Genomic DNA, 27,380 nt, shown 5'->3' with positions numbered 1-27,380 from the left:
AATGGAAACAAAGACCCCTTAGTTAAATGCCTTTCTAACCCTGCCCATCTCTTCCTCTCCCATCCAAGCAAATTAAAATCCATGGTGTCTAGGGGTTTCCTCCATCCCCATCCCAATCCAAAAATACATACCTGGTGGACTGGGGGGGGGGGGGGGGGCTTCCAGACCCTGACCCCCTAAATTACCGCATACCTCAAATTTCAAACATTGGCCACATGGCCAAGTCTGATCCCCAGACTTTGCTCCTGACATGTGATGGGGCAAGGTGAGGACAGTGTCATTTTTCAAAATGGCACCGATGGGCACTCTGGGCCCCCCCCCCCCCTGAGTCACCAATGGTTGAGATTTTAGGCACAGGAAATTTGGGGTCTGGAAACCCCCTCCCCAAACCACCTGGCATTTATTTTTAGATTGGGGTGGGGGTAGAAAATCCCTAGTCACCAGGAATTATAATATATTTGGATGAGAAGGGAGAAGGAATGGGCCAGGGTTGTGGAAAGGACATTTAAAAAGGGAGCTTTTTGCCAATGTATGGGCAGGAGGGAAGTGGGGGGCTGTTGCCACACATTTGGAATCAATACATTTTTTATTTTAGAGTGAGCCAGTGCAGACTCAGAAGGCAGGGGAGGTCCCCAAAGACCCCCAAAGTGATTTTTTTGTGTCTTTGCCGGGGCACCCTTTTTTGATTCTCAGACCCTTTAAGCGATGGAAATCCTGGCTGAGGTGGGCTGCTATTGCATGGGAAGGCCCCTTATCACTGCATGATTTTTTTTGTGCAATTATAAAAAAATTATGCCATGGTAATGATGCAATAATTTGTTGGGGAAGGGTCAAAGATTGTGGGGATGCCCCCTGCAATAGTTGACTCCTCCTGCAATAAACTATCATGGCTTAATTAATCTCTCCCTTTGCTTTTGATGGCAATTGAACCACAAGCAAGTCATTGTGTGCTGAGCATAGTGCATGGATTGGAAATATGGAGTTAGGTGCTTGCAAAGACAATGCAGTGCTAGGCCATGAAGGATCTTAACAAACTTTTTATTCCATTTTAAATGCTATGCTGATGGAGACCAGTAACCAGTGATGGCCTCTTACAATTGGTGGAACATGATATTGGACCTGGAATCTTTTAGTAATCTTTCAGCAGAATTTTGGACACATTTCAGCTTGTACATGCTCCCCTGAAGTAGGCCAACATATAAAGAATTACAAGCTATGCAAAAGACCTGGGGGACTCACTAGTAGTGGTAGCTACAGTATTTAGATCAAGTTGTGATAATAGAATCAAACTGGGTTTGTCTGACAGGCTGTAAGTTTTGTAATAACTAGAAGTCTTACCAAAAACATAGACGTTCACATACTGGGTCAGTCTGGTAGGCTACACAGGGGACTAGGAGAATGAATATTAATGCAAAGGCCTCACTTGTATTGCTAGCTAATTAGATTATTACAGAGCCCCTTTTTTAAGCATCGGAAAGATGGGTGCTGGAGGGAACTAAGTGCTATTCTACCAAGATGATGGAGTACAAAGGAGGAAGACAAAAAAGACTGTCATAAATAATAACAAATCTTGCAGGTGGTCACACTGTCTGACTAGCAGCTGAGATGTATCCTTAGCACTGTGGACAGAATAAGGGGGGCAGACTGGATGGGCCAGATGGTTACCTTTTAAAACTGTGTTCTTAAAGAATTTGCAAAGCTAAGCAAAAACCCACTATTACTTTCTGGTAGTGCTGGAAATAGTAAGGCGCTGTACAGTCAGAAGTGAACTAATTATCCCTAAGAAGCCTACAAAATTTAAATTTCTAAATGCCATCACAATTGGACTATTAAAAAAAATTCCTATCATCACTAGAGACACTAAGGCCTAACTCAAATAATACATGAACCAATACACTCTGTTTGCTTCATTCCAGTTTTCTAAATGAGTGTCTAATGAAAAGCGTACAAACTATCACACTCTCCTGGACTGACCACTACCCTTGTGCATTTTGAAATACACACATTTATATCTATCCAGACAAGCAAGCATTGAAGACATTCCTTCTTATGAAGGCCTATCCTGGTCTTTGATTCAATTTTTAGTGTGCGCTCAGTATTTCTATTCTGTTTCTTCTTTTAGTTTATGGCAACCTATGTGGTACTATGTACTACATTATTTGAACCTATGTTAACATATGTTCTATTCAATCTTGAACTTGTCTTCTTATGTTTTAGTTGGTTGTTTTAGTTTGAGTTATGTTTTTTTGTGTTTTGTGTTTTTTACTTTTATTTGTTGTTAGCAAGTTTTAATTTGATTGCTGTTTTACCATTGATTATCATAATACGCCTATTAGTTTTAACATTTTAGTGTACATCACTATGATTTACTTTGGTATGAAATATGATAAATCAAATAAAAAACTGAAATTCAAGTTTAACATTACTACTCAATCCAGCATCTCCAGAGAACTGGAACTCATACTTCAAATCAGCCATTGATAAGATTGTCCCATTGAAAATAACCTACATCAAAAACCCCAAACCAACTCCCTAGTTCACATCAGAACTGAAAATATTAAAAAGAATGAAAAGGAAGCTGAAGAGGAAATAGTAAAAATAGAAATTCTAGCCGACAAAATCATATGTGAACAGCATCAGACTGCTTACTGCAAGGCCGCTATCAAAGCAAGAGAGTCTATTACCTAGAATAATCAATAAAGCTGAAAATTAACCTAAGAATTATTCAAGTCCATCAGCAAACTCATGAGATTCACACCTCTCCTATCTTCTGCCTTCACAGCTGAGGCCCTTTGTAACAAACTAACCAAATTCTTTATGGGAAAGATTACATGCATTTGGTCTGAATGAAACAGGAGATCTTAGGGAAGTCCTCTACAAACACAAGAGCCTCCCAGACTACACTCCCTAATTAACTTTAGTCTACTACTAGAGGAAAATGTGGATGCCCTGCTCACCACCCACAAACTAACCATCTACTGTGAAGACCCTTTGTAATGATACTGGCTGCTAGGCAGCCCCCTGCAAGCAGATCCCCTCACTGGTCCAGGCTCAGACCCAATCTAGCCTTGAAAGCTGCATGTTGCAGAGAATAAAATCCTCCCTTACAGTTACACCCCGCATCAGCATGGAATCTCTTTTATGGCCCCTTAGCCATGTATTATTTGATTGACATCCCTGTTCTGATACTTCTTGTTCTTGTACACCTTGCCTGATTCTTTGCTCTTTCTTGTGTTATCTCCAAGGCCTTTCTTGTCAGAATATTTCTAGCTTTGCTCTGTCCTATGTTAGGCTTCCCAGTGACCGTTCTTACCTGTGTGTCACTAGCTTTGCTCGAGCCTTGTGTTAACTTCCCAGTGGAACTCCTTGCCTGCATGTTCCTAACTTTGCTCCTGTCCTATGTTAGGCCTTCCAGTGGCCCTCTTGTCCATGTGGTTTCCTTGTGCTATCTGTTGTTGTTTCATGCTTTATTTGGTTCCTTTTTGGTTCCTTGATCTACTCTGCCTTGTGCATACTTATCCGTCCCTGTTTTGTTGATGCTCACCCCTGTTTGTGTTCAGTGTGGCCAGGGCACCTTCCATCCCTTGCTTCTAACTACCTGCTGATTCCAGTGGGTGTCCTGTAACTGACCCTGTGCACTGTTCTCCATAAGACCTGCCACCCACTAGCACCAGAGGACCCAACCCGAAGGAAGGGGGCTGGTCAGGCAGAAGACCTACACCCATCCTGCCTGCTCCTGGCACCTGCAAAAGACCTCACACCTGACCTGCCTGCTCCAATCCCCCATAAACCCCTACCTAGGAGGTACTTTCAAATCAGATAGCTGGCCATGACACCTTTGCACCTCTTAGTTAATCAAACAGGCCAAATCAGGACTGATCCACCACATCCAGATCATCACTAGTCCATCACTAACTGAAGCCCATCTCACAAATGTCCTCAAAAGAGCAATAATATGTATGAAATATTACCTGTCCATGAGAGGTTATATGTGTGCACTTGGTGCAAATAGCTCCTGGCTCTCAGAGAACGATTCCAATCTCTGGAGGCTAGAGTAACAGATGTAGAGGAGCTGAGGCAGACAGAAAGGTATATGGAGGAGACTTTCAGGGACATAGCAGCCAAATCACAATTCCAGTCTAGCAGTCCTGGGGCTGCCTTGGAGAAGGGAGATTTCCTGGTCAGAGAGAATCACCCTAGTGTAGTAAGAAGTGATCCTGCAGCAAGGTCTTGCTCTCTAGGTGATGCATTGTCCTCTCACACTGAGGATGAGTCTTCCAGGGCTACTACCTAGTAGAGAAGGGTTAGGTCGGCCGTCAAAGTTGGTGATTAGATTATTAGGAATGTAGAATGCTGGGTGGCTGGTGGATGTGAGGATTGCCTGGTAACTTTCCTGCTTGGTACAAAGGTAATGGACCTCACATATTACCTAGATATGATTTTGAACAGTGCTGGGGAAGAGCCGGCTGTCGTGGTACATGTGGGCACCAACAAAATAGGAGAATGTGGGAAGGATGTTCTGGAAGCCAAATTTAGGCTTTTAAGTAGAAAGCTGAAATCAGAACCTCCAGGGTAGCATTCTCTGAAATGCTCCCTGTTCCATGTGCAGGTCCCCAGAGGCTGGCAGAGCTCCTGATTCTTAATTCATGGATAAGACAATGCTGCAGGGAAGAGGGATTCAGTTTTGTTAGGAATTATGCAACCTTTTGGGGAAGGGGGAGTCTTTTCCGAAGGGATGGGCTCCACCTTAAACAGGGTGGAACCAAGCTGCTGGTGCTAACCTTTAAAAAGGAGACAGAGCAGCTTATAAACTAAATCAAGGGGGAAAGCTGAAAGTCGCTCAACAGGGCATGGTTTGGAAGCAGGTATCTTTAAAGGATATTAATGAAACAGGAGAGTTAGGACATCCCAACAGAGTGGTTCCAATAAAAGCAAAAGTAGTCCATGTGCCTATAAGGGAAGAATCACCTGAGCTAAAAGATTCCAAATTATCTCTATCAGCAGGTTCTTAATACAAACAAAAAGCACACTTTAAAATTGTCTGTATGCCAATGCCAGAAGTCTACAAAGAAATTTGGGAGAGTTAGCGTGTACAGCAGTGATGAGCATCTCAGAGACCTGATGGAAGACAGATAATCAATAGGACAGTGTAATACTAGGGTACAAATTATATTGCAATTTCAATAGAGGGTCAACTTTGTGTGAGTGTGTGGGGGGGGGGGGGGGGGGGAGGGGGTTTGCACTTTATGTCTGGGATGACATACAATCCAACAGGATAAAGATCCTGCAAGAGACTAAATGCACAATAGAATCTTTATGGGTAGAAATCCCATGTGTGTTGGGAAAGAGTATAACAATAGGAGTGTAAACCATTCACCTGGCCAAATGATAAGATGGATGATGAAATGCTAAGAGAAATTAGGGAAGTTAACCAATTTGGCAGTGCAGTACTAATGGAAGATTTCAATTACCCCAATCATCCTCTGTTCCTGCACCTTCAGTGTGGCCTGCTCTTCCTCACTAACATGTCCTCCTGCCTCTTTCTCCTCTGTCAGTGAAGTGGAAGCTAGCACAGTACCGACTAAACCTCCTAATACAGGGTCTTCAGCTAATGCCTCTCCCATCTCTGCTTCAGGAAATCCTTTGAAGCGAGATTCATCAAGCTCTGAATCAGTAGAGGATGACAAAACTGATCTTATAGCTTCTGCTGCACTAAAGGTTTGCAGTGCTGGTTTCAGTTTCACCACTTGTACTTGTACTTTTGTAGACACTAGGGGGCAGATTTTCAAAGGGTTACGCGTGTAAGATACTCGCGTAACCCCCGAAAAGCTGCCCCTGCCTGCTCCTGCGCGTGCCGAGCCTATCTTGCGTGGGTTACGCCTGCCGGGAGGCAGGCATCACTTCTTCAACAAAAGTAAGGGGGGGTTCTAGGTAGGGCTGGGGGGCTGGTTAGGTAGGAGAAGGGAGGGGAAAATGTGGGAAGGGGGGGGCAGAAGGAAAGTTCCCTCCGAGGCCAATCCAATTTCGGAGCAGCCTCGAAAGGAACAGAGGCAGGCTGCGCGGTTCAGCACACGCAAGTTGCATAATTGTGCATCCCCTGGCATGCGCCGACCCTGGATTTTATAACACGCGTGTAGCTGCATGCGCATGTTATAAAATCGGGCGTAGATTTGTTCGCGCCAGGTTACGCGAACAAATCTGCGCCCGCGCGCAGGTTTTAAAATCTGCCCCTGGAGGTAGTACTCTGCTGCTACTAGTACTAGTGGTGCCTTCCCTTTCCCTCTTCTTAGATAGCAAGATCTGGCTGAGACACTGATGGAATAACTGGTATGTCCTCCCGAATTCTCAACTTCTTGCAGCTTGACTTGCCTGTCTCTCCTGCTGACGTTAGGGATTTGAAAATAAAATCCTCTTTATCTTAGTTGGAGGACTCACTGTTGTCTGTCTAGCAAATCCCCAGCCAGCAATTGCAGGTTTCCCACGTCCTTTGCCTGACATGATGGATTTTTTTTCTGCTGCAGTGCTGGACAAAATATGTTGTCAATTAATCTTTATTTCTGAAAATTTGGTGGTTAGTCACACTGATGACATTAGTGTAATGGACTACTACAGTGATCCTTCTGTGTGTAAGACTGAACAACACACAGAGGGGCGGATTTTAAAAGGCCCGCACGTGCCGGCACGCCTATTTTGCATAGGCCGCCGGCACGCGTAAAGCCCCAGGACGCGCGTAAGTCCCGGGGCTTTCGAAAAGGGGAGGGAGGGGGCGTGTCCGGGGCGTTCCCAAAACGACGTGGCGTTTCGGGGGCATGCCGCGGCGTTTCGGGGGCGGGCCCGGGGGCGTGGCGCCAGCCTGGGGGCGTGGTCGAGGCCTCCGGACCAGCCCCCGGGACCGGAGGACGGAGCGGGGCTGCCGGCGACGCGCGCGCAAAGTTAAGGGGGGGGTTTAGATAGGGCTGGGGGGGGGGGGGGGGGGGGGGAAGGGAGGGGAAGGTGGGGGGAGGGCGAAGAAAAGTTCCCTCCGAGGCCGCTCCGAAATCGGAGCGGCCTCGGAGGGAACAGGCAGGCCGCGCTGGGCTCGGCGCGCACAGGTTGCACAAATGTGCACCCCCTTGCGCGCGCCGACCCCGGATTTTATAAGATACGCGCAGCTACACGTGTATCTTATAAAATCCAGCGTACTTTTGTTCGCGCCTGGTGCGCGAACAAAAGTATGCGCTCGCGTAGTTTTTAAAAATCTGCCCCAGAGAGAATACACTACAGTAGAACAACAATTTTAGTATTTTGCTCTGCTAGTGACTACAGTGCATGCTGATGCACACAACACACAGAGAAAAAGCAAAGAATGATATAATACTATGTGTGTGAGCACTACTGGTAAAACAGAAGTAAAAGTGAGTGCACTACTAATTTAAATGCAGTAGCAAAATAAAATAATCCACAAACTGGCTGGCTATATTTGTGGTGCTAACTGACACAGACCTACTGTACTCTTTGTGGATGCATTGATGTATCTACCAGACACAGACCCAGACAAAGAGAATTAAAACAGCTTCTCTATGTGGGATACTGTATCAGAGTTCAGCTACAGCACTGGTACTACACTGGTAGGAACAGGTTTAAAATTTAATACACCACTACAAAAATATCCAGTGCCAGCCAGGCAGGCCAGACAGCCTGGAATGACTTCCCCCTAAAGAGAAGGGAATTCTGGAGAACACTTTCCTTCTTCTAAGTCAGTAGCAGTGACAGCAGTGAGATGTTAAAAAATATTATAAACCTGTGCAAATTAACACAGTGTGACAGCAGCTAACAGCTAACAGGATTAGAACAGATGGAAGCACTATTGATATAGAAATTGTAGTAATACAGAATTCTAAGACAATAGCAAAGCAGGATGTATCCTCCACTAGTGAGAGATAGAATACAACTGCAAGCTGAAACACTAAGGATGAAAAGTTCAGTGATTTGCTAATTTAGACAAATACTTCCCTCTGATATGTTCCCTTGCTTTGTCAGTCTGGTTTCCTTGACAACAGATCCTGGTTCTCCTCTGACCTCACACAAGTCATAGCCATGAACGCTGGTTGCTATGAAAACTCCCACATGACCTGCCCAGCCTCAGAGTCTATAGACCCAATTTTAAAAGGGCTGCGCATGTAAAAATTGGGGGTTATGCACATGGCTGGGCCTTGCACTTACCATGCTCATTTTAGAACGGGCCCAGCCATGTGAGTAACCCCCGTTATGTACAGAAGTGCCGGTCCCTGCAAAAGGGGTGGGCCGGGGGTGTGGTCTTGGTGGTTAGGGGCAGGCAGGGGTGGGCTGAGACAGTGCCATTAGCCACTGTCCCGGGGAAAAGCACCCCGGCAGCTGGCCAGAGCACAGATTTTACTTCTGCTCCTAAGCAGCAGTAAGTATAAATATAAAAAAAAATGGAGAAGGTTAGGGTTAGTTTAGGGGTGAGTTCCCTCCCAGTCTGCTCCTTAATTGAAGTGGACTGGGAAGGAACTGGGGGAGGCACGATTGCGTCACTGCACGTATTTTTCTAAAATCCCTTCCCCTGAGCGTGGAGCAGGCCACCCGCCTGCACATGAGCTCGCAGACATGAAAATCTAGCACGCATGTGCGCGCAAGACCTTTATTTTATAACATGTGTGTGCCGACTCACACAGGTTAAAAAATAGCCACGTCCATGTGCATGCACCAGGAACTGCGCACACATGGATGCATGCGTGGATCTTTTAAAATTGACCCTTATTGTTTTAATGCAGCCATTGCTTTTCAATGGAGAAACATAAACAAATGAAATGAATGACATATATTTCATTCATGGGACTTGCTCATATGTTTTTGGGGGCAAATGAATCAAACCGGATAGGCCATTCGTTTTAAATAAATGAACATTCCCATTGCTCAGTAAGATCAATATTTATATGTCATTGGCATAAGAGTAGTGTGTGAGTTTATATTCTCTGATGAGTTTGCCCAGGGACAGAGCCCTTCTTTTTCCTCCCTCCTGAGATTTTGATAATTAACTCAATCATGATCAGCAGGTTCTCCATCCCCCAAGAACAATCCTATAAAAACATAATTGGACATCACACAAATTATCTCTGTTCTATATTCCTACATACCAAAAACTTTCAAAGTAATATAGAAACCTCTGGCCAGTTTCAACCCTCTAATAAAAAAAACCCACTAAAATTATTTGAGAGTATCAATAAATAAAAATTATATAAATTGGGACAGAATTCCAATATAAAACTTGAACCTCAAGTTCTACAATACCCTGCATTCACAGAAACTCCCCCAAAAAGGCTGTAGAACAGACAAGGACATTTCCCCTTTATGACTCATCATAAAAAAATAATATTCAAATTCTGGTGTTACCTCAGTAACAGCAATGCAAACTCCATCCACTGCCAGGAACATGGTATAATAATACAAAATCCCACAAAAAATGTGCTCAGAACCTATAGGAAATCTGCCATTCCATTCCATCCTAACTGCCAGACTCAAACAATAAGTACCCTATCTATGAAAAAGCAACACTGCAAATATTACACCAGACCCTAAAACACTAATATGCCTCCTATTAGGAAAGCAGAAGAAGTCAGGCTGTTATAGAATCCTATGTAGAAATTACATGCTAGCATAATACTTTGTCAGTCATACATGCAGAATACAGACAGATCCTTAACAAATACAGATATAGTGTGAGGAATCTCACACTATATCTACACAGATGACATTCAGTTAATACTCCCAATCGACGACACAATTGAAAAAACATTAAACTTAGCCAACATGTACCTAGATATAATAAAACAACTTCTAAACCAAATGGAACCAGTGATCAACATAGAAAAAAACAAATTCTTACATCTAGAACGAAAAAACTTAACGATAATTCAGAACCCAATTACACTAAAAAACAACCAAAAAATACAACTAGCAGAGAACTTACGAAACCTGGGAGTGATAATCGAATCAGAATTAAGTATGAAACAACATGTATCTCTAAAAGTAAGAGAAGGATATGCCAAACTTATGACTCTGAGAAGACTAAAACCACTACTGACACCCACCAACTTCCGCTCAGTATTATAAGCCTTAATCTTTGCCAGTACTGACTACTGTAATGCCCTACTACTGGGCCTACCATACACCACAATAAGACCACTACAGATACTTCAAAACACAGCGGCAATAATTTTAACTGGAAAAAGCAAAAGAGACCATATCACTGAAACCTTAATAGAACTATATTGGTTACCCGTTGAACAAAGAATACAATTCAAGACTTTATGCACAATACATAAATTAATACACGACGAAAAAGCGGAGTGGCTGAACACAGCCCTACGTGTACATACCCCCCACAGAAATCTGAGATCAGCAAACAAAGCACTGCTAACTATTCCCTCAGTAAAGATGGCCAGACTAACCCAGGTAAGGGATAGGGCCCTATCTCTATTCTCTAGCAGGACCCACAATATGGAACAATATGCCATTAGAAATCAGACTACAAAGTAACATCAAAACCTTCAAAAAAAGTTTAAAAACATGGCTATTTAAGCAAGCATACCACAAAGAGAACTGAGAGCAGAAAAACAGGGAAAGTTTGGTTGCGGTCAGCCTAGCTCACACGCACACACCTTGTTTCTTTAAGTGTGTGCTTCTCATTACTTTATCCTAAACTATTCCTTCCTTTTAAACAACAAAGAACCAAAATAAAGTAGTACGATATCTCAAAGCCGAGTAAGAAGAAACTGGACATGACTTATAACACTCACCAAATTATATTTTTTATGAAACTATGTTACAGTAAATTAATGGCACCTGTTTAAGAGTTTAGAATTCCAGATACTGGATTTAACACATAGTTTTTGTGCCCTATTGTGAACTGTTGTGATGGCACCCATTTAACAACGGTATAGAAAAGACTTTAAATAAATAAAATAAAAATAAATAAAGTAGAAATACAAAAGTACAGACAAAAACTGAACTGGAAACCACAAGAAGCTGGACTGCAAGAACTGGAGACCACAAGAAGAAGCACTGTTCTATGTTATTGAGATCAAACCAGACTGAGTACGTGCATTCCATCTGCCGTTTTGTGCTTGTTGGCAGCCTTCTGAGGTTGGCATTTTAGAGGGGAGGGCCATCCCCCCCATTGGATTTCTGATATCATTTCCACCCCCTGGGACTTCAAATTACCACCAATACCAGAAGCAGAGTTCCAACAGCACTGCCGACTGAGTTTGTGCATTCCATCTGCAGATTTCTGCCTGAGTTTGTGCATTCCATCTGCAGATTTCTGCCTGAGTTTGTGCATTCCATCTGCAGATTTCTGCCTGAGTTTGTGCATTCCATCTGCAGATTTCTGCCTGAGTTTGTGCATTCCATCTGCAGATTTCTGCCTGAGTTTGTGCATTCCATCTGCAGATTTCTGCCTGAGTTTGTGCATTCCTTCTGCAGATTTCTGCCTGAGTTTGTGCATTCCATCTGCAGATTTCTGCCTGAGTTTGTGCATTCCTTCTGCAGATTTCTGCCTGAGTTTGTGCATTCCATCTGCAGATTTCTGCCTGAGTTTGTGCATTCCATCTGCAGATTTCTGCCTGAGTTTGTGCATTCCTTCTGCAGATTTCTGCCTGAGTTTGTGCATTCCTTCTGCAGATTTCTGCCTGAGTTTGTGCATTCCATCTGCAGATTTCCGCCTGAGTTTGTGCATTCCATCTGCAGATTTCTGCCTGAGTTTGTGCATTCCTTCTGCAGATTTCCGCCTGAGTTTGTGCATTCCATCTGCAGATTTCTGCCTGAGTTTGTGCATTCCATCTGCAGATTTCTGCCTGAGTTTGTGCATTCCTTCTGCAGATTTCTGCCTGAGTTTGTGCATTCCATCTGCAGATTTCTGCCTGAGTTTGTGCATTCCTTCTGCAGATTTCTGCCTGAGTTTGTGCATTCCTTCTGCAGATTTCTGCCTGAGTTTGTGCATTCCATCTGCAGATTTCTGCCTGAGTTTGTGCATTCCTTCTGCAGATTTCTGCCTGAGTTTGTGCATTCCATCTGCAGATTTCTGCCTGAGTTTGTGCATTCCTTCTGCAGATTTCCGCCTGAGTTTGTGCATTCCATCTGCAGATTTCCGCCTGAGTTTGTGCATTCCTTCTGCAGATTTCCGCCTGAGTTTGTGCATTCCATCTGCAGATTTCCGCCTGAGTTTGTGCATTCCATCTGCAGATTTCTGCCTACTGCCAGACATCTGAGATTGGCGCTTTAGAGGGCAGGGCCAGCCTCCTGTTGGATACCTGATGTCACTTCCACCCCTGAGATTTTAAATTATGTGAATTACTGTAACTCTTTCTGTGCTTGAAAGCCCAATTCATTAAACCACCACCTGTAGCTTATTCAAAACACTGAGGTCCGTATAACAAACTCAAAAAAATCTGACCACTAAATCCCTGTTCTAAAAACCCTTTATTGGCTCTGGGTATTCTACCACAGTATATTCAAACTCCAAGTCCTGACCTATAAATATTCAAAGGCCAGGCCCCAACCTACTTCAGGAAATCTCTCAGTTTCTAAACACCTTTCTGAGCACAGCAGTCACAAAATCAGGCATGAGTGGAAGTACCAACCCCCAAAATCATAAGACTCACCAACACCAGGAAAAAAAACCTTTGTAGGTGCAGTCCCAACATGATGGAACTTCCCTACCATGCCACATCAGACCTGCCCCAGGTCTTATAGCCTTCAGAAAAATGGTGAAAACCTGGGTCTTTGAATGGGATTTTGGTCTTAGCCAAGGACACAAACCCTACTAAGGACTCTGTAAGTGGCCCCTTAACTGTTCTGCACTATTGATACATATTGCACTATTTATATGATGTACGTACCGCAGGCATTATTATTTACAGCTACTGTCTGCTGGTCTGTCTGCCTACATTTAACAAAGATCCTGTAACTGTGATTTATATGTCATACCTGGCTCAGCAATGATATGTGTACCTACTGTAATCCCATGGACTGTTCATATTTACAATGCTGTACTACTCCTACAATTTCATATGTAACATCCTTTGGACTCCCTGGCTGGACTCCCTGGCTGGAAAAGTGTGTCAAAAATAAACATCTATGGTAATGATGAAAAGAAAAACAACAGTGGAAAAAAACTTTTCAAGATGCCTCCCTTAATTTCTGCAGTTTTCTTTTTTTCTTTTTCACATTTCATATAAGGCACCAACAGGGAGTTGAACAGCACGTGTTCTGAAAGGCTGCTTGCATTGGACTTGCTCCCATTTTGCTTTATGTACGCCTGTTCACACAACAGCATGAAGCACGGTTGATCCGCGGCTCCGACAAAAAAAAAAGAAAAGAAAAGAAAAGGTGCTTAAGGATAACACTGCCAAGAGACATAATCAGGGGAAGATTTACAAGAACTCTGATGGGAATCTGGGATTTCTGCAGTGGCTTCCGTCTTATGAGTGAAGTAATGCATATGATGTAGAACGCACTGCATTATGTATGAGCAAATTGGCGTAACATAAATCTGTCAAACACGCCAATCACTGCTGCAGCTGATACCTCACTTTATTATTGTTGCTGTAACGGGATATAATTACAAGATGCTCTGTTTTGCTGCGGCGCTCTGAATGACATCTCAGCAAATTGCAGTGTAATCTCTCCGTGCTCACAGCTAAGAAGTAAATGGAAGGAAAGTAAATCATAATAAACAGTGAGGAGCCCCTGGGACTGAGGCAAACACATTCAGATTCAATGCAGGATACTACATTCGGAAATGATTCTAAGGTAGTCCAACAGCTTGCCAGAAATTAGCGAAAAAAAAAAAAAAGACAGAAACACCTGCTTCAGTCCTGAGCCTTTCAGACCATGAAATTTACAGTGTAGAATGTGAACTTGGACTTAATAGCAATAATGATCTCTAAGGTACAAGTAGTCGAAGGTAATATTTGTCTTTAGGTTTGCTCAGGGACAAACTATGTGAGGGGTTGAACTTAAACATCTGCCTTTGCCTTCAGAATCCAATTTATTTCTGTTCATCTTCCCCAGCAGGATCTCCTCACCCTTCACCCCCTTCTCCTCCCCCCATCTAATTCTCATTAGCAGTGCATCCTTCTGAATTTTGCCAGGTTTCTCCCTGCACCCTTCTCTTCATAAAGTCTGACCACTTGATTCAAGTAGACGTGAACGATGGCAAACTCTACATCAGGCAGCCCAGGTTTCATGGGGAGAGAATCAAACGTTACAGGGATCAGAACACATCCCTGACAGCTTTTGCTAAATATTAAAAGAATGGAGGTATTATAATAGTAGGGATGTGAATCGTGTGCCCGATTGTTTTAACGATCTGGATTGGCTGGGGGGAGAAAAAAATCTGATCGGCATGATTTTTTTGCAAAAAAATCGTTTTTCTGAATAGTGCGCACTAACTCGAGTTAGTGTGCACTATCAAAAAATTGTTACTTAATGGTTTAAAAGTAACATTTGAGGAAAGGTTCGTTAGCTAGAGGTGCAAACTAAGCCACGCATGCTTGGTGCTGTCCTCCGTGGCCATTTTGCTACCAGATATAGCACGTACTAGCCAGAAAGAGAAAAAAAGTGCCAGCAGGCTGCAGCAGTGACAGTGCCAGCAGTAGCCACTAACCAGTGGCCAGTCTAGCCTCAGCCTGCTCTTTAAATTTAACCACTGTAAATATAATAAATTAATAATAAAGTTTTTTGTTTAGTTTTTCTATAGTATGTTAATGTTTTGAAGCTCAGGTTGTAAGTTTCTTTATTAAAGGTTTTGTTTCACTAAAGTAGAATATAGAGAAGTACTTAATTTCATATTATGTAAAGTTTCTTTAGTTTAATACACAAAGTACTTCATTTTATTTTATTCTACTCTAGTGAAAAAAAAGTTTAGTTTAACACAGGAATTGCAAACTCGAGCACAATGAATGGGGTGGGGGTGGGGGGCAAAGAGGGATGTGAAGGGGGAGACAGCTCCTGCATTCAGCAGCTCTGATTTTCTGAAGAGATCTGTCCTTCAGAGACCAGGGAGTGGGACTGCTTGGCCCTTCACCTCCCCCTTTCCCTTCCCTTTGTCAAGCTACCAACCGTTTCCATTTCCCATCCCCCATATATTAAACCATCACCTCAGTGGGAACCTTGGTAACAACAATAAATAAGAGGGCAGCCAATAGGAATACATATTCATTCCTAACTGACCTTAACTGACCTGAAAAGTGTCAAATTGTATCATTTTCTGTTAGTGCGCACTAACAATGGGTAGTGCACACTAACTTCCTGTTAGTGCACACTAACCCGATTAACGATTTTTTTTACGGTAAATCGGGAGAATTTCTATTGTATCGCACTCTTTAACGATTAATGACGATATTAAAAATATCGGACGATAATTTAAATCGTTAAAAAACGATTCACATCCCTAATTAATAGTGGAAAACTATTAATATAAGGTAGCAGTTCGTAAACCTAGAATTAAAATAAAACTATTTAAAAAGCATCAAATAATTTTTAACATTTCCAAAGTTTCAATCAGTCATTTAAAATTAAAATAAACTATAGATATTTTTACCATTGTCTGTTTTTTCCCTAGTGCACATTGTCCTTTTCCTTTTCTTATCTTTTCTTTTCCCGATCCCTTTTCCTGTATTTTTTTTTTTTTGCATTGTATTTTACAATTTCTTCTAATACTCCCTTCCTTTCTCCAGCTCTCCTTCCAATATGACACTCTTCTCTTCACTGTCTCTTCTCGTCATCTCTTGCCTGGGCTTCATTTCCCTCATCTGCACTTTTTGATGTGTGTATCTCACCCATCTTTTTACCTTTCACTCCTACCCCCACCTTATGCCTTCATTCCCAATCTCTTCATTTTTCTGTTCACTCCCATTGTCTCTTCTAACCCTTTATCTTCCCATTTTTCTTTCATCTCAATCCCTCAGAAGCTTTCCACTTCCTGTTTCTCATTCTCACCAAATTATTTCCCACCCCCCCCCCGCCATAAGAAAGACTATCAGGCCAATGCAATAATCTAGGCACTAAGAAAATGTGCACTGGTTTTTAGTGTACATTTTTAATGCCGGATTATTTTTTAAACTCCCGATAAGGTAAACGAATGCTATGCTAATGCATCAGGAATTAAAAAATATACAAAAACTTCAGAATGTGCGTTCATTGAACACCCATTTTAATTCAGGAAGGGATGGGGAGGGGCAGTCCCTGACAGCTATCATGTAAGTGGCGGCAGCCACTGACGCCACTTAACCAGATAAATATTGAATTGTCTATCTGGCAGTGGTAAATTGTACTTATCCGGCTATTTTGCATGTGTCACCGCTACTCAGCTGCTTCCCACTGGAAGACAGACCGATATTTTGATGTCTATCCAGCTAAGTGGCAGCACCAGACCACCTTCCCAAATAAATCAATACTTATCCGGGAAATGCTGGCAGCCACCACTATTTACCCAGATAAGTCAGTAATTATCCGCTTAAGTGGTGGCAGCTGCCAGCAATTACCCCAGAGAGTCACAGACTATTCTTTTTTACACTTGTTAAACTCTTTTACTATTTTTTCCATAGTGCTGGAAACTTAATTCCAGCCTTGACCCGGGTGTTTCCAGTACTAAAGAATGTGCGTGTTATGGTTCTGGGGCACGGCCCGGGACCTCCTCTTACCTCGCGGCCAGCCCGGGCCACTGGAAGCCTCTTTTGGCCGCCTAGGCCCGAATTACCTCCTGCCACAGCGTTCCCCCTGCAAGGGAGATGCTGCCGATCCTCCGTTGCTGGCCACGCCCCCTAGGCGCGTGCGCATGCAGGAGCCTCCAGATTTAAAGGGCCAGCGCGGTAACTGAAGGACAGCCCTAGTGATGACGTCAGATGCAGCTGCCTCAATGCCTTGCCTTACAACGAGGTTCACTCTGTTAGAGTTTCTAGTTGCTGCATCTGGATCCCTGATCGTCTTCAGCTTCTGACTTCTGGTTTCCGACTCTGCTTCATCCACTGACTCCGGCTTCAGCTTCCGTCCCTGGCTTTGTCTTCGGCTTCTGACTTCTGGCTTCCGACCGTGCTTCGTCCACTAACTCTTGCTTCAGCTTCCGTCCCTGGCTTTGTCTTCGGCATCTGACTCCCGGCTTCCGACCTTGGCTTGTCCCTGGACTCCGGCTTCAGGCCTCTCCTTTTCCTCAGGTATCTGTTCTTCACCCGCCTGGAGGTTTCGCCTAAGTCCCAGCATCTCGGGCCCTCTCGGGCTCCTCCTGGGGGGACCCGTGGGCTTCCAAGGGTGAAGTCTCTTCAGACCTCCTGGGCTCAGTCGCTTTGCTGGACTACCTCTTTGGGCTTCTATTCTGGTCCTCAGTCACAGAGGATTGCACCTAAGTCCAAGAGGCCCAGATCCCCACGGGCTCCTCCTGGAGGGACCTCGGGCTTCCAGTGGTGAAGCCTTCTCAGGACAACCTCTTCAGCACCACCTACCGGCTGCGATGTCCACTGTGGGCTCCCCACAATGCAACACCATCTGTCTCAGCCAGCCCAAGGGTCCACAGTCCTAACAGTGCGCTGGATAGATGCAGCATTTCTGCATTGGGGAGTACTGGTTAATGCCCTCATTTGCATGAGATTTCCACTCAAGGGAGCTAAGCAGTAATCCCATTAAGGAATGCTCATGTTCTGTGTGCAAAACTCCTTGCTGCATCAGGAGTAAATTTTGTGAGCAGAAAATACATGCAAAAGTGCTTTTGATTGAGCGCACCTTTCTGCATCGGCCTGTATGTGTGTATGTGTGTCTTGCTTTCCTCCGTCTTGCAGATAGAGTTCCTCTTTAAAGTTTCTTGGCAGTGCTGCTTAATTTTAGTGGACTGGACTTGTTAAAAAGCTTGTGGCTCTCCTTTTCTGTACCCTGGTGTTGCGGTCCCGACCGCCCCTCTCATGCTCGGGTTCAGGCCCACTTACTGGCACTTCAGCTCCCTTAGGAAACTGCTTGAATCCTGGCTCGACGCGGCCGCCAGCCGAGGACTCCCCACGAGGAAGACGCCATTGCAGACCTATCCCTGCCTGGCCCCGCACTCGCGCGAGAAGAGTCTTCTTAAGCGTACAGCACCCAGAAGCCCGGCTCCGCCTCGCCTACTGATGTCACGCTCTGCTCCAGATTTAACCGGCGTCCAGTCCCTCACTAGACGCCTTGCAACGACGTTTCCTGCTGACTAGTTGCTTCCTGTTCCTGTTCTTACTTACTGCTCTCGTTGTCTCCTGGTTCCTGACCCCGGTTTGCCTCACAAACTTCTCGCCAGCCTGCCGCCTGCCTCGACCTCAGTTTTGCCTCATGGACTTCTCGCCAGCCTGCCGCCTGCCTCGACCTCGGTTTGCCTCACGGACTTCTCGCCAGCCTGCTGCCTGCCCTGATCCCGGTTTGCCTCACGGACTTCTCGCCAGCCTGCTGCCCGCCTTGACCCCGGTTTGTCTCCCGGACTTCTCGCCAGCCTACTGCATGCCTTGATCCCGGTTTGCATCTCGGACTTCTCGCCAGCTTGCTGCCGGCCTTGTCCCAGGTTTGCCTTACGGACCTCTCGCTAACCCGCAGCCTGCCTTGGTCCCGGTCCGCCTCGGACTCCTGCGCTGGCCACGCTACTCTCCTGCTCCCGGGTAGGCCCGCAGCCTGGCCTCCTTCCATGGCCGGTTCAGATCCCGCCTTCGTCAGTGACCCGCCGGCTATCCAGCCCCCTGTCTCTTCACTGGCAGCCATTCCTGAACTCTCTGAACCCTCTGGACAATCTTGAACTGTGCTAATCCCAGAGTCCGGGACCCTATGGGCCCCTCCCGGGGGGATTCCGAATCCGGGTGTTCCTGCCTAGCTCTGACTCCGCCTCCCGGCCTGCTCTGTGTTACCTGCAGGTCGGCCCAAGGGTCCACCTCTTGCTTGCCCACTGCCCAGTCACAACACCTGGGGATCAGCTAATATTTCTTCATTCATCAGGGATGTAGGTGGAGAAGGTACTTAATTCTGCCTCAGCCTCTCTATCACAGAGGGGGCTTGTGATAGGTTGGGAAGGGCTTTTGGATTGCTTGGAATTGGAGATGTATTTTAATATGCTTTGTATCTTTATTTCATATGCATTCTATTGTATTTAATACATTTTTATATTGTAGTAAGCTCCTCTGAGTTCTTTCAGAGCAGGGTATAAATATAAATGAAAATGGAAAAGTTTTCCTCCTTTCCCTTAACCCCTTGCCTACTCTCTATTTACCCTTCTTTCACCATCTCCCAGTCCTCCATTTCCTTCCTGTCTTTCATTTCATTTCCCTTAAGTCCTCTGTTTCATCTTCTTCTTTACCCATCCCATTCTCTCCATATCCCTCTCTTTTCTGTTATCTCCTTTGAGCTCTCATTCTTCCTCCGTTCCTCCCTCACTGCCCTCTGGTAACTCGCATCTCTCACCCCTTCCTAGTCCTCTGTCTCCCACTCTTACCCCTTCACCACTTCCAGCCCATCTTTCCCCTCTGTCTCCCACCCTTCTCTCTCACGTACTCCCTGCCCCTGCCGCATGCCCTTCCTCTGGGCATGGGCAACATTGGAATGCTGTGCTGTCAGGGATAATAGTGCACGGGCTCTTTGTCCTCCTAGCTGTCTCCTCCTCTCTCAGCAGCAGTTGCCAGGAACAGTGGTGCTTGGCAGCTCTCATAATTTATTAACTAAAGAAAGTGAACAGAGAACATGTAAAGATGGAATCATATATGAACCTAAAGTGATTAATCACACCCTCTGTTGAGGGAAAGGGGTATCATAGCATCAGCTCAACTCAGTCACAGTAAATGGGAGAAAAATCAGACCTTTAATCATTTATTCCCTGAATCATTAAGCTTTTTTCTCATAGGCACAGAAAGGAAGAGAAGCCTTGGTGAATCAGGCCTTTAATGTAGCTAAATATGTTTTCAGCTATAGGGAATATCATTGTTGTAGTGATACAAGATAATTATAGAGCCAGCTGAAAGCTTAGAAGAAGGAAGGATGAATAAAATGATTTCCAAGGAAATATTTAAAATCATTTAAATATTAAGATTAGTCTTTAGCCTGAACTCTGAATAGGGGGAAATAACCCAGAGAATATATTTCTTTAAAGAAGACTAACAGAAAATATTGATCTTATTTATGTCTTGTGCACTGCTAAATATTAATGATACTATTATATCCAAATTATTTTACTAGGTGAGAAACAATATAAGAAAAAAGATGATATAGTTTCATAATAATTCATGGGAAAATATTATTTACTGCCTATTGAGAAATTAATAAGATTGTTAAATAATTTTTTCTGTATTGCTGTTAATAAATGTTGATCATAGTTGTTTAATATAATACAAGCTTCTTGGTAATTTTTTCATGTCAACATGGAATCAAATAAAAAAAAACATCTTACAGATTTATCCTCAAGCATACTTTGAGGATAAAGCTGTAAGCAAGCGTACTTATGATGCCTCATTGAATACCTCTCCTGTTTGGCCATATACAAAAGTAAAGTTTTATATGGTGAAAAAGATTTCTTCTCCAAACAAATTCATAGTGTTGACATTGACAATACCTCTAAAAACCTGTTCCATGTGGTACAGAATTTAACCAGAGCCCTTTTTAACATTCTCTTGTGATGCCTTCATGCATTTCTTTAGAAATACAATCATGAAATTATTGGTTCTTTTTTCTTCCGTCCCCTCTTGGTATTTATCCTTCTCAGACAACGATCTTTCACTCTGGTCCTCTTTCAAACCTGTGTCCATGCTTGAGGTTTCCATGGCCATCTCTAATTTTTTCTGTCCTCTGAATACTTGTAATCCAATTGTATTTAAAGCCATAAAGCAGCTAGTTGCCCCATCGTTAGGTAAGATTATAAACTTGTCATTAAGTGAACAAACAATTCCTCCCATGCTAAAAAAAAATAAGCAATTGTCTGACCAATTAAAAAAAAAAAAAAAAAAAACAGGCCTGGATTATTCAGAGCTATCAAACTTCAGACCAACTTCTTCGCTCCCTTTTGAAGCCAAGATTCTTCATTGTTCTCCAACAGTTGATAAACATTGTCTCCGTGACCCATTCCAATTTGGTTTTCGCAAAGTCCGTGGGATGGAAAAATTACTTACATCATTAATGACTCTATTCGAAGGGGCTTAGATTGTGTTAACAAACATTTGCTAACTTTTTTGGATGCTTCATCAGCCTTTGATACCTGGACCATCAGATATTATTGTTTCGACTCAGAGAGATTGGCTTGGTCTGAACTCATCCTTACTTGGTTCGAGTCTTACTTGTCAAATCGTTCACACCAAATCAGAATCAATACCAATTGCTCCCAATTCTCCCCAGAGTTCCATAAGTCTCTGCCCTCTCTTGCTTTAATTTTTAACATCTATCTAGCACCTATTGGCAAGTTACTTGCGGGAATCTGCATAAGATATCCTATCTACGCAGATGATATTCAGTTTTACACTGAACTGCAGCCTTCCTGGTTTGTTATCTCTTTGCATGTCTACTATTAAATCCTGGATGACACATAACAAATTATTTTTGAACCTGATGAAAATTGACCTCTGGTACTACAACATACTGCTGGCTCTGACAACCCCATCACATTACAACGTAATACTGTATTATTGAACATCTCACCTCATGTTAAAAACCTTGGTGTCTGGTAGACTCCAGACTTTCTTATCAGCAACAAATTAAGGCTACCATCAGATGTGGCTTCTACAAGTTACGACTGCTTCGCGGCCTTAAGCTACTGCTTAATGCTGATGATTTTTGGTTTGTCGTCCAGGCTTTAATTTTGCCATCTTTCTGCTGCTGCAATGTGGTTTTCTCTGGTCTCCCCGCTGTTACCTTAAAAGTACTTCAGTTGCTGCAAAATGCCACTGCTCAGATTATTTCTGGTACGCACATTAAAGAGCATATTTTATGCATGTTCTATAAACTACATTGGCTTCCGATTCAGTGGCATATAAAGTATAAGATTTCGGTTATGGTACATCATCTGCTGCAGATTAATTCATTTCCATGGGCAAATGCTCTTCTTCAGATCTACACTCCAACTCAAACTGTACGTTCACAAAACAAAGGTTTGTTGGAGGTGCCCTCACACAAATTAGCCCTGCTCCAAGAGACTAGAGCAAGACTTTATCAAAGCACCATAGTTTTGGAATTCATTACCCATCCAGCTGTGACAAGACACAATTACTAAAAATTTTAAAGCTGAACTGAAGCCCTACCTGTTCAACTTAGCTTCCATGTGATCAGCTGTGATAATTGTGCTTACATCTTGTTGTATGTTTCATTCTATCTTACATGGGATCACTTTGAAATTGGCGTTTCGCTTATATTTCATCTGGCATGCAAAGTAGTTGCTTTATTAATGTGTTTTATTAGTATCTTTTATTTAATTGTATTTCTTGAGTATGTCTACATGATTATGTATGTTTTATTGTAAATCGCCAAGAGCCTTTGTATATCTGGCAATTCATCAATTTTAATAAACTATAAACTGCATTGTCTATATACTCACATCAGAAGAGAGCAGAAAAGTGATGATAGCCATTTCTTCCACAAACATCCTGTCTGCATTGTATGGATCTGCATTCATTTTTTTTTAATTTATTGTTTATTGCATTTTTACATTCTTAGATAGCAATACATGCATATCATTATATTGAACCATAAGGTAATATTTCACTCATATTACATCAAAAAGTATCATCATATAACAAAACCTTTTATAAGTAATTCAATAATACCATTTTTCCAATATACTCCTGGTTCGTTATAAAGAAACTTGGAGAATCAACTTACTAGGAGCTATATAAAGGTAAAAAAGAAATCACAAAAACATATCTGATAAGCAAGAGATAGACAGCGTTAAATTTATATATTCCCATAATAGGTTTTAGTTAGTGCTTTGATTAACGGGGCAAGGTGAATCAAGAAATAATCTTAACTGCTGTGGATAAAAAACCCCATATCTCACACTGCTAAATCACATTGCACATTTACAGGGGTATCAGATTGTGATCTGGGCTCCCATATCCCTAGCCTCCTGGCACATAATCAAAAAGCTTTTCCTCCTTTGTTGAGTACTCTTTGTCAGGTCTGGGTAGATCCATAATTTGTGTCCTAAATACAAAAAAACTACCTGTATCTAGTCAGAAGGACCTATAGTGAAAGAACTGGAGGAGGCCAGGTGCTGTAGAGACAGAAAGAAAGCTAAGCTCTGCCAGTTAATTTTCCTGGTCCTCCAGCTAAGTTCTACTACCAAAGCTACTTCCATTTCTGTAACACTACTAGATGTATACAGTTCCTGCTACCTTCATTGGTTGGTGGGGTAGATTTCGCCATCCACCCCTGGACTCATCCTCTCTTTGGTGATTGATAGGATGGGCTCTGCCAGTCACCTTGACTTATCTCTGTTCTCCAGCAGCTGGCAGGCTAGGTCTCTTGGGGATTCACTGAATTCCTTCAATGCCCCAACCACACACTATTGTAAGTGAATGCTAAGAAAGAGAATGAAATATTGGTTTGAATTGCAGGTAATCTTGCTGTAAGAGATAGTGTAGTCATTCTGATCAGGGTCAAGCTGTTTTGAAAAAAAAGATTGCTATGATTCCCTGTGAGAAAAGCAGCAGGGTCCCTTTAAAAGTGGCTTTTCCATGGGAAGGGGTACTCTGTTTTTATCATATCAAACCTTTTATTTAGTTTTGATGGCACATAGTGGAGTAAAACTGCACAGGTTGTTGTAGTAGATTTCCTAATTTTACCATATGAAATAAAAAATAAAATTGTAAAAATTGGTTAGATCTATTCTGACAACCACATTTTGACTCAAAGTTATTCCATCTTGAGACAGAAATATAATTGGATCTGAGGTGTCTTAGAAGAAAATAAAAGGCATGTATGTGTGTGGGTGAATAGTCCTTTATGGGCAGGTCAGAATCACACGTTGGATAAACCTCCATTGCCAGAATTGCACTGTAATCTGCATACATTTGCTTCTGTTTAATTAACTTTTCTTTTACTTCTGATTAATTTCCCATTGATTTATGTAATGCACACATTATATTATATATATGTTGTAGGTAGCCCTGGGCAAGGAACCGTATGAAAGCCAAAATCATTATTATTAGTAGCATTGCTAGCATTAATAATAATAATGGAACTTTTATGGTAGCTCTTCTTCCTGCGTAACCTGAATATTGTATTTTTGACTCCCTAGAATATCTTTCTGTATTCCCCTTCACAATGATTTCTATTCACAAAAAAACAAGTATGGAGATATTTGCCTTTCAAAACCCAAAATTTCAGGGGGTGAATCAAGCCCCAGATTTAGGAAGCTTGCGGATCTCGTATCATTTTTTGAATTTGTTTTCCCAGTATGGCTGACTTCTACTACAGCTTACAATGACATGGCCCTGCAGACAAAGCTGCCACATTGATTTTTAGACTCCCTGCAGCAAAGGAGTTGCCGCTTCCGATCCAGGTGTGCACAGCTTGTTTACTGAAAGAGCACTCTTCTTTTCTCCTTTCAGTTTTTCTTTTTCTCAATTACCAAGCCACAGCCAGTAGTAAATCTTCCTATTGAGTGGCACATAATAGTAGCTGGTAATTACTGTACATTAGTGGATAATGGAACTATGAATCCATCTCTGGGAATGAAGTGCTTAAAAATACGGTCATGTAGCATTTTTCTATTGTTTGTATAGAAAGACAGACTATAATGGCAGATAAAGACCATCCATAAGTCACACCTAGTTCATTTATCTCTTGTTTTATTTTGAAAACAAAGCAAAATAGGCAATGTAATTAATATTTCCTATTTCATTTCAAACAACAGTATATCCCTAATTAAAGTCTGGTTCAAGTTGAAAAGAATTATTTCCTTCCCCCCCCCCCCCCCCCCACACACACACACAAATCTGGTGTAAAAATGTGTTGTTTTTGTCCAAGTGGATCTAGGGAAAATCAGAGAGAATTCAATAAAATCTGATAGGGATTGGCTGACTTGCAAAGACCTGCATCTAATCTGCCCAACAAGGATTTCTGCAAATCTGTGAATCCACCTGACTTCTAATGCAAATTCACCTATTTGCAGAAACCTGTATTAGATTTTTTTGTAAAATGATTGTCAAATTAGTTTAGTTTCTTCATTTTTTAAAACGTTTGCATATCTCTAGTTACTAATATTGAAGTGTATAACTGGAAGATTAAGGAACACATAGTTTTGTATTCTGGCTTTCGAACTGAAACTGAAATTCCCTGATAAAACCCAATGAGAAAAGGGATAGTTTTGTTTTCTACCAAAAAAACACTGTCACTTCCTTGACACCAATAGCTAAATCTTTTGGGTTCTCTATGCTGCTCCTCTGCTTGTTTGTCTTTAAGCGTCAGCACTCTTGCTAGCTCTGCTGTACAGCCCTCAGAAAATTTGAACCCATGTAGTTCCCATATTTATTTATTTATTTATTTATTTCAGAGCTTTTATATACCGAGGTTTAACAATTAGCCTTCACCCCGGTTTACAGTAAAACAAATTATTACATCAAACAGGACATGGAACATAAAGTGGCAGAGATTACATCGAACTGTTAGAAGAATATCATAGAACAAATCTTAAACACTTGAACAAGGTCACGTCGTGATTAACTAAACTTTAACGGCAACAAGAACTGGGAAACGGGTTTCTAGAAAAAAAAAACAGGACTAGAGCAAAGCAATATGAGAGATAAGGTGGGAGGACGGGGGGGCGGGTAAGAAAGGGGGTGGGGTATGAGAGGATCGGAAGGCGGGAGAAATGGATCGCTGCATTATACGGTTGGCATGTTAAGGGGATCGAGAGGAGAAGAGCGGAGAAGGGGGGGGGGAGGGAGGGGAGGGCATTAGGAGCTCTTAGTGTGTTCATTCTGTATGGGAGTTGCTGGTGGAGGGGTTATGATGTTTAGCCAATGCCATCTCTGAATGTTTGGCTAAATAACCAGGTTTTCAGTTCTTTTTTGAAGGATTTGCTGTCGATTATTGAGCTTAGGTTTTGTGGTAAGGAGTTCCATATGATTGGACCTGCAATTGAGAAGGCTCTGTTTCTCGTGCTCATGAGCTTCGCCGATGGAAGTGAGGGTATGTCCAGGAGTAATTTGCTGGTAGTTCTGGTGTATCGTTGAGGTTTGTGTTGATGGATCATGTTTTGAGTGTGGTGTTCTCCGTTTTGTATAAGGCGTTGTGCACTATAGTGTGGGGCGGATTTTCAGAGCCCTGCTCGCGTAAATCCGCCCAAAACCGGGCGGATTTAAGCGAGCAGGGCCCTGCGCGCCGGGAAGCCTATTTTACATAGGCCTACCAGCGGGCGCAGAGCCCCGGGACTCGCGTAAGTCCCGGGGTTTTCGGAGGGGGCGTGCCGGGGGCGTGTCGGGGGGCGTGCCCGAACCGCGCGGCGTTTTCGGGGCGTGTCCGGAGCGTTCCGGGGGCGGGCCCGGGGGCGTGGCTATGGCCCGGGGCGGCCCGGGGGCGTGGCCACGCCCTCCGGACCCGCCCCCAGGTCGCGTCCCGGCGCGCAGGAGGCCCGCTGACGCGCGGGGATTTACGCCTCCCTCTGGGAGGCGTAAATCCCCCGACAAAGGTAAGAGGGGGGGTTTAGACAGGGCCGGGCGGGTGGGTTAGGTAGGGGAAGGGAGGGGAAGGTGAGGGGAGGGCAAAGGAAAGTTCCCTCCGAGGCCGCTCCGATTTTGGAGCGGCCTTGGAGGGAACGGGGGTAGGCTGCGCGGCTTGGCGCGCGCCGGCTATACGAAATCGATAGCCTTGCGCGCGCCGATCCAGGATTTTAGCGGATACGTGCGGCTCCGCGCGTATCTACTAAAATCCTGGAGCGCGTATCTACTAAAATCCTGGAGCGCAAACAAAAGTAGGCTATTCGCGCTCGTTTTAAAATCCGCCCCTAAGGGTTTTGAATTTGATTCTCTGTTCGATTGGGAGCCAGTGAAGATTTTTTAAAACAGGGGTGATGTGTTCCGATTTTCTTTTGCCTGTTAGGACTCTGGCTGTGGCATTTTGCAGCAGTTGGAGTGGTTTTAGGGTAGATTTGGGAAGACCTAACAGGAGCGAGTTGCAGTATTTCTGCAATGTTTTGGAAAACACCAAATACGGGAACCGTGCAGACTCAAGTTAGTTGACAGCTGTCCAGCAGAGGCAGTAAAAGCATCAGTATTGACAGTGGAATGGCCAGAGGGGCTTCCAAACAGATGATGTTGATGAGGTGCCAGTATTGGTGGAGGCAAACTGCCAATGTGGCCCCACTGCTATTAGAAGGTGAAGTACTGTTACAGCCCCACAGCTGC

This window comes from Rhinatrema bivittatum, chromosome 1, assembly GCF_901001135.1.
Source record: "Rhinatrema bivittatum chromosome 1, aRhiBiv1.1, whole genome shotgun sequence".
Classification (NCBI taxonomy): Eukaryota; Metazoa; Chordata; class Amphibia; order Gymnophiona; family Rhinatrematidae; genus Rhinatrema; species Rhinatrema bivittatum.
The sequence above is the reverse complement of the archived record's forward strand: the minus strand, read 5'-3'. Positions refer to the sequence as shown.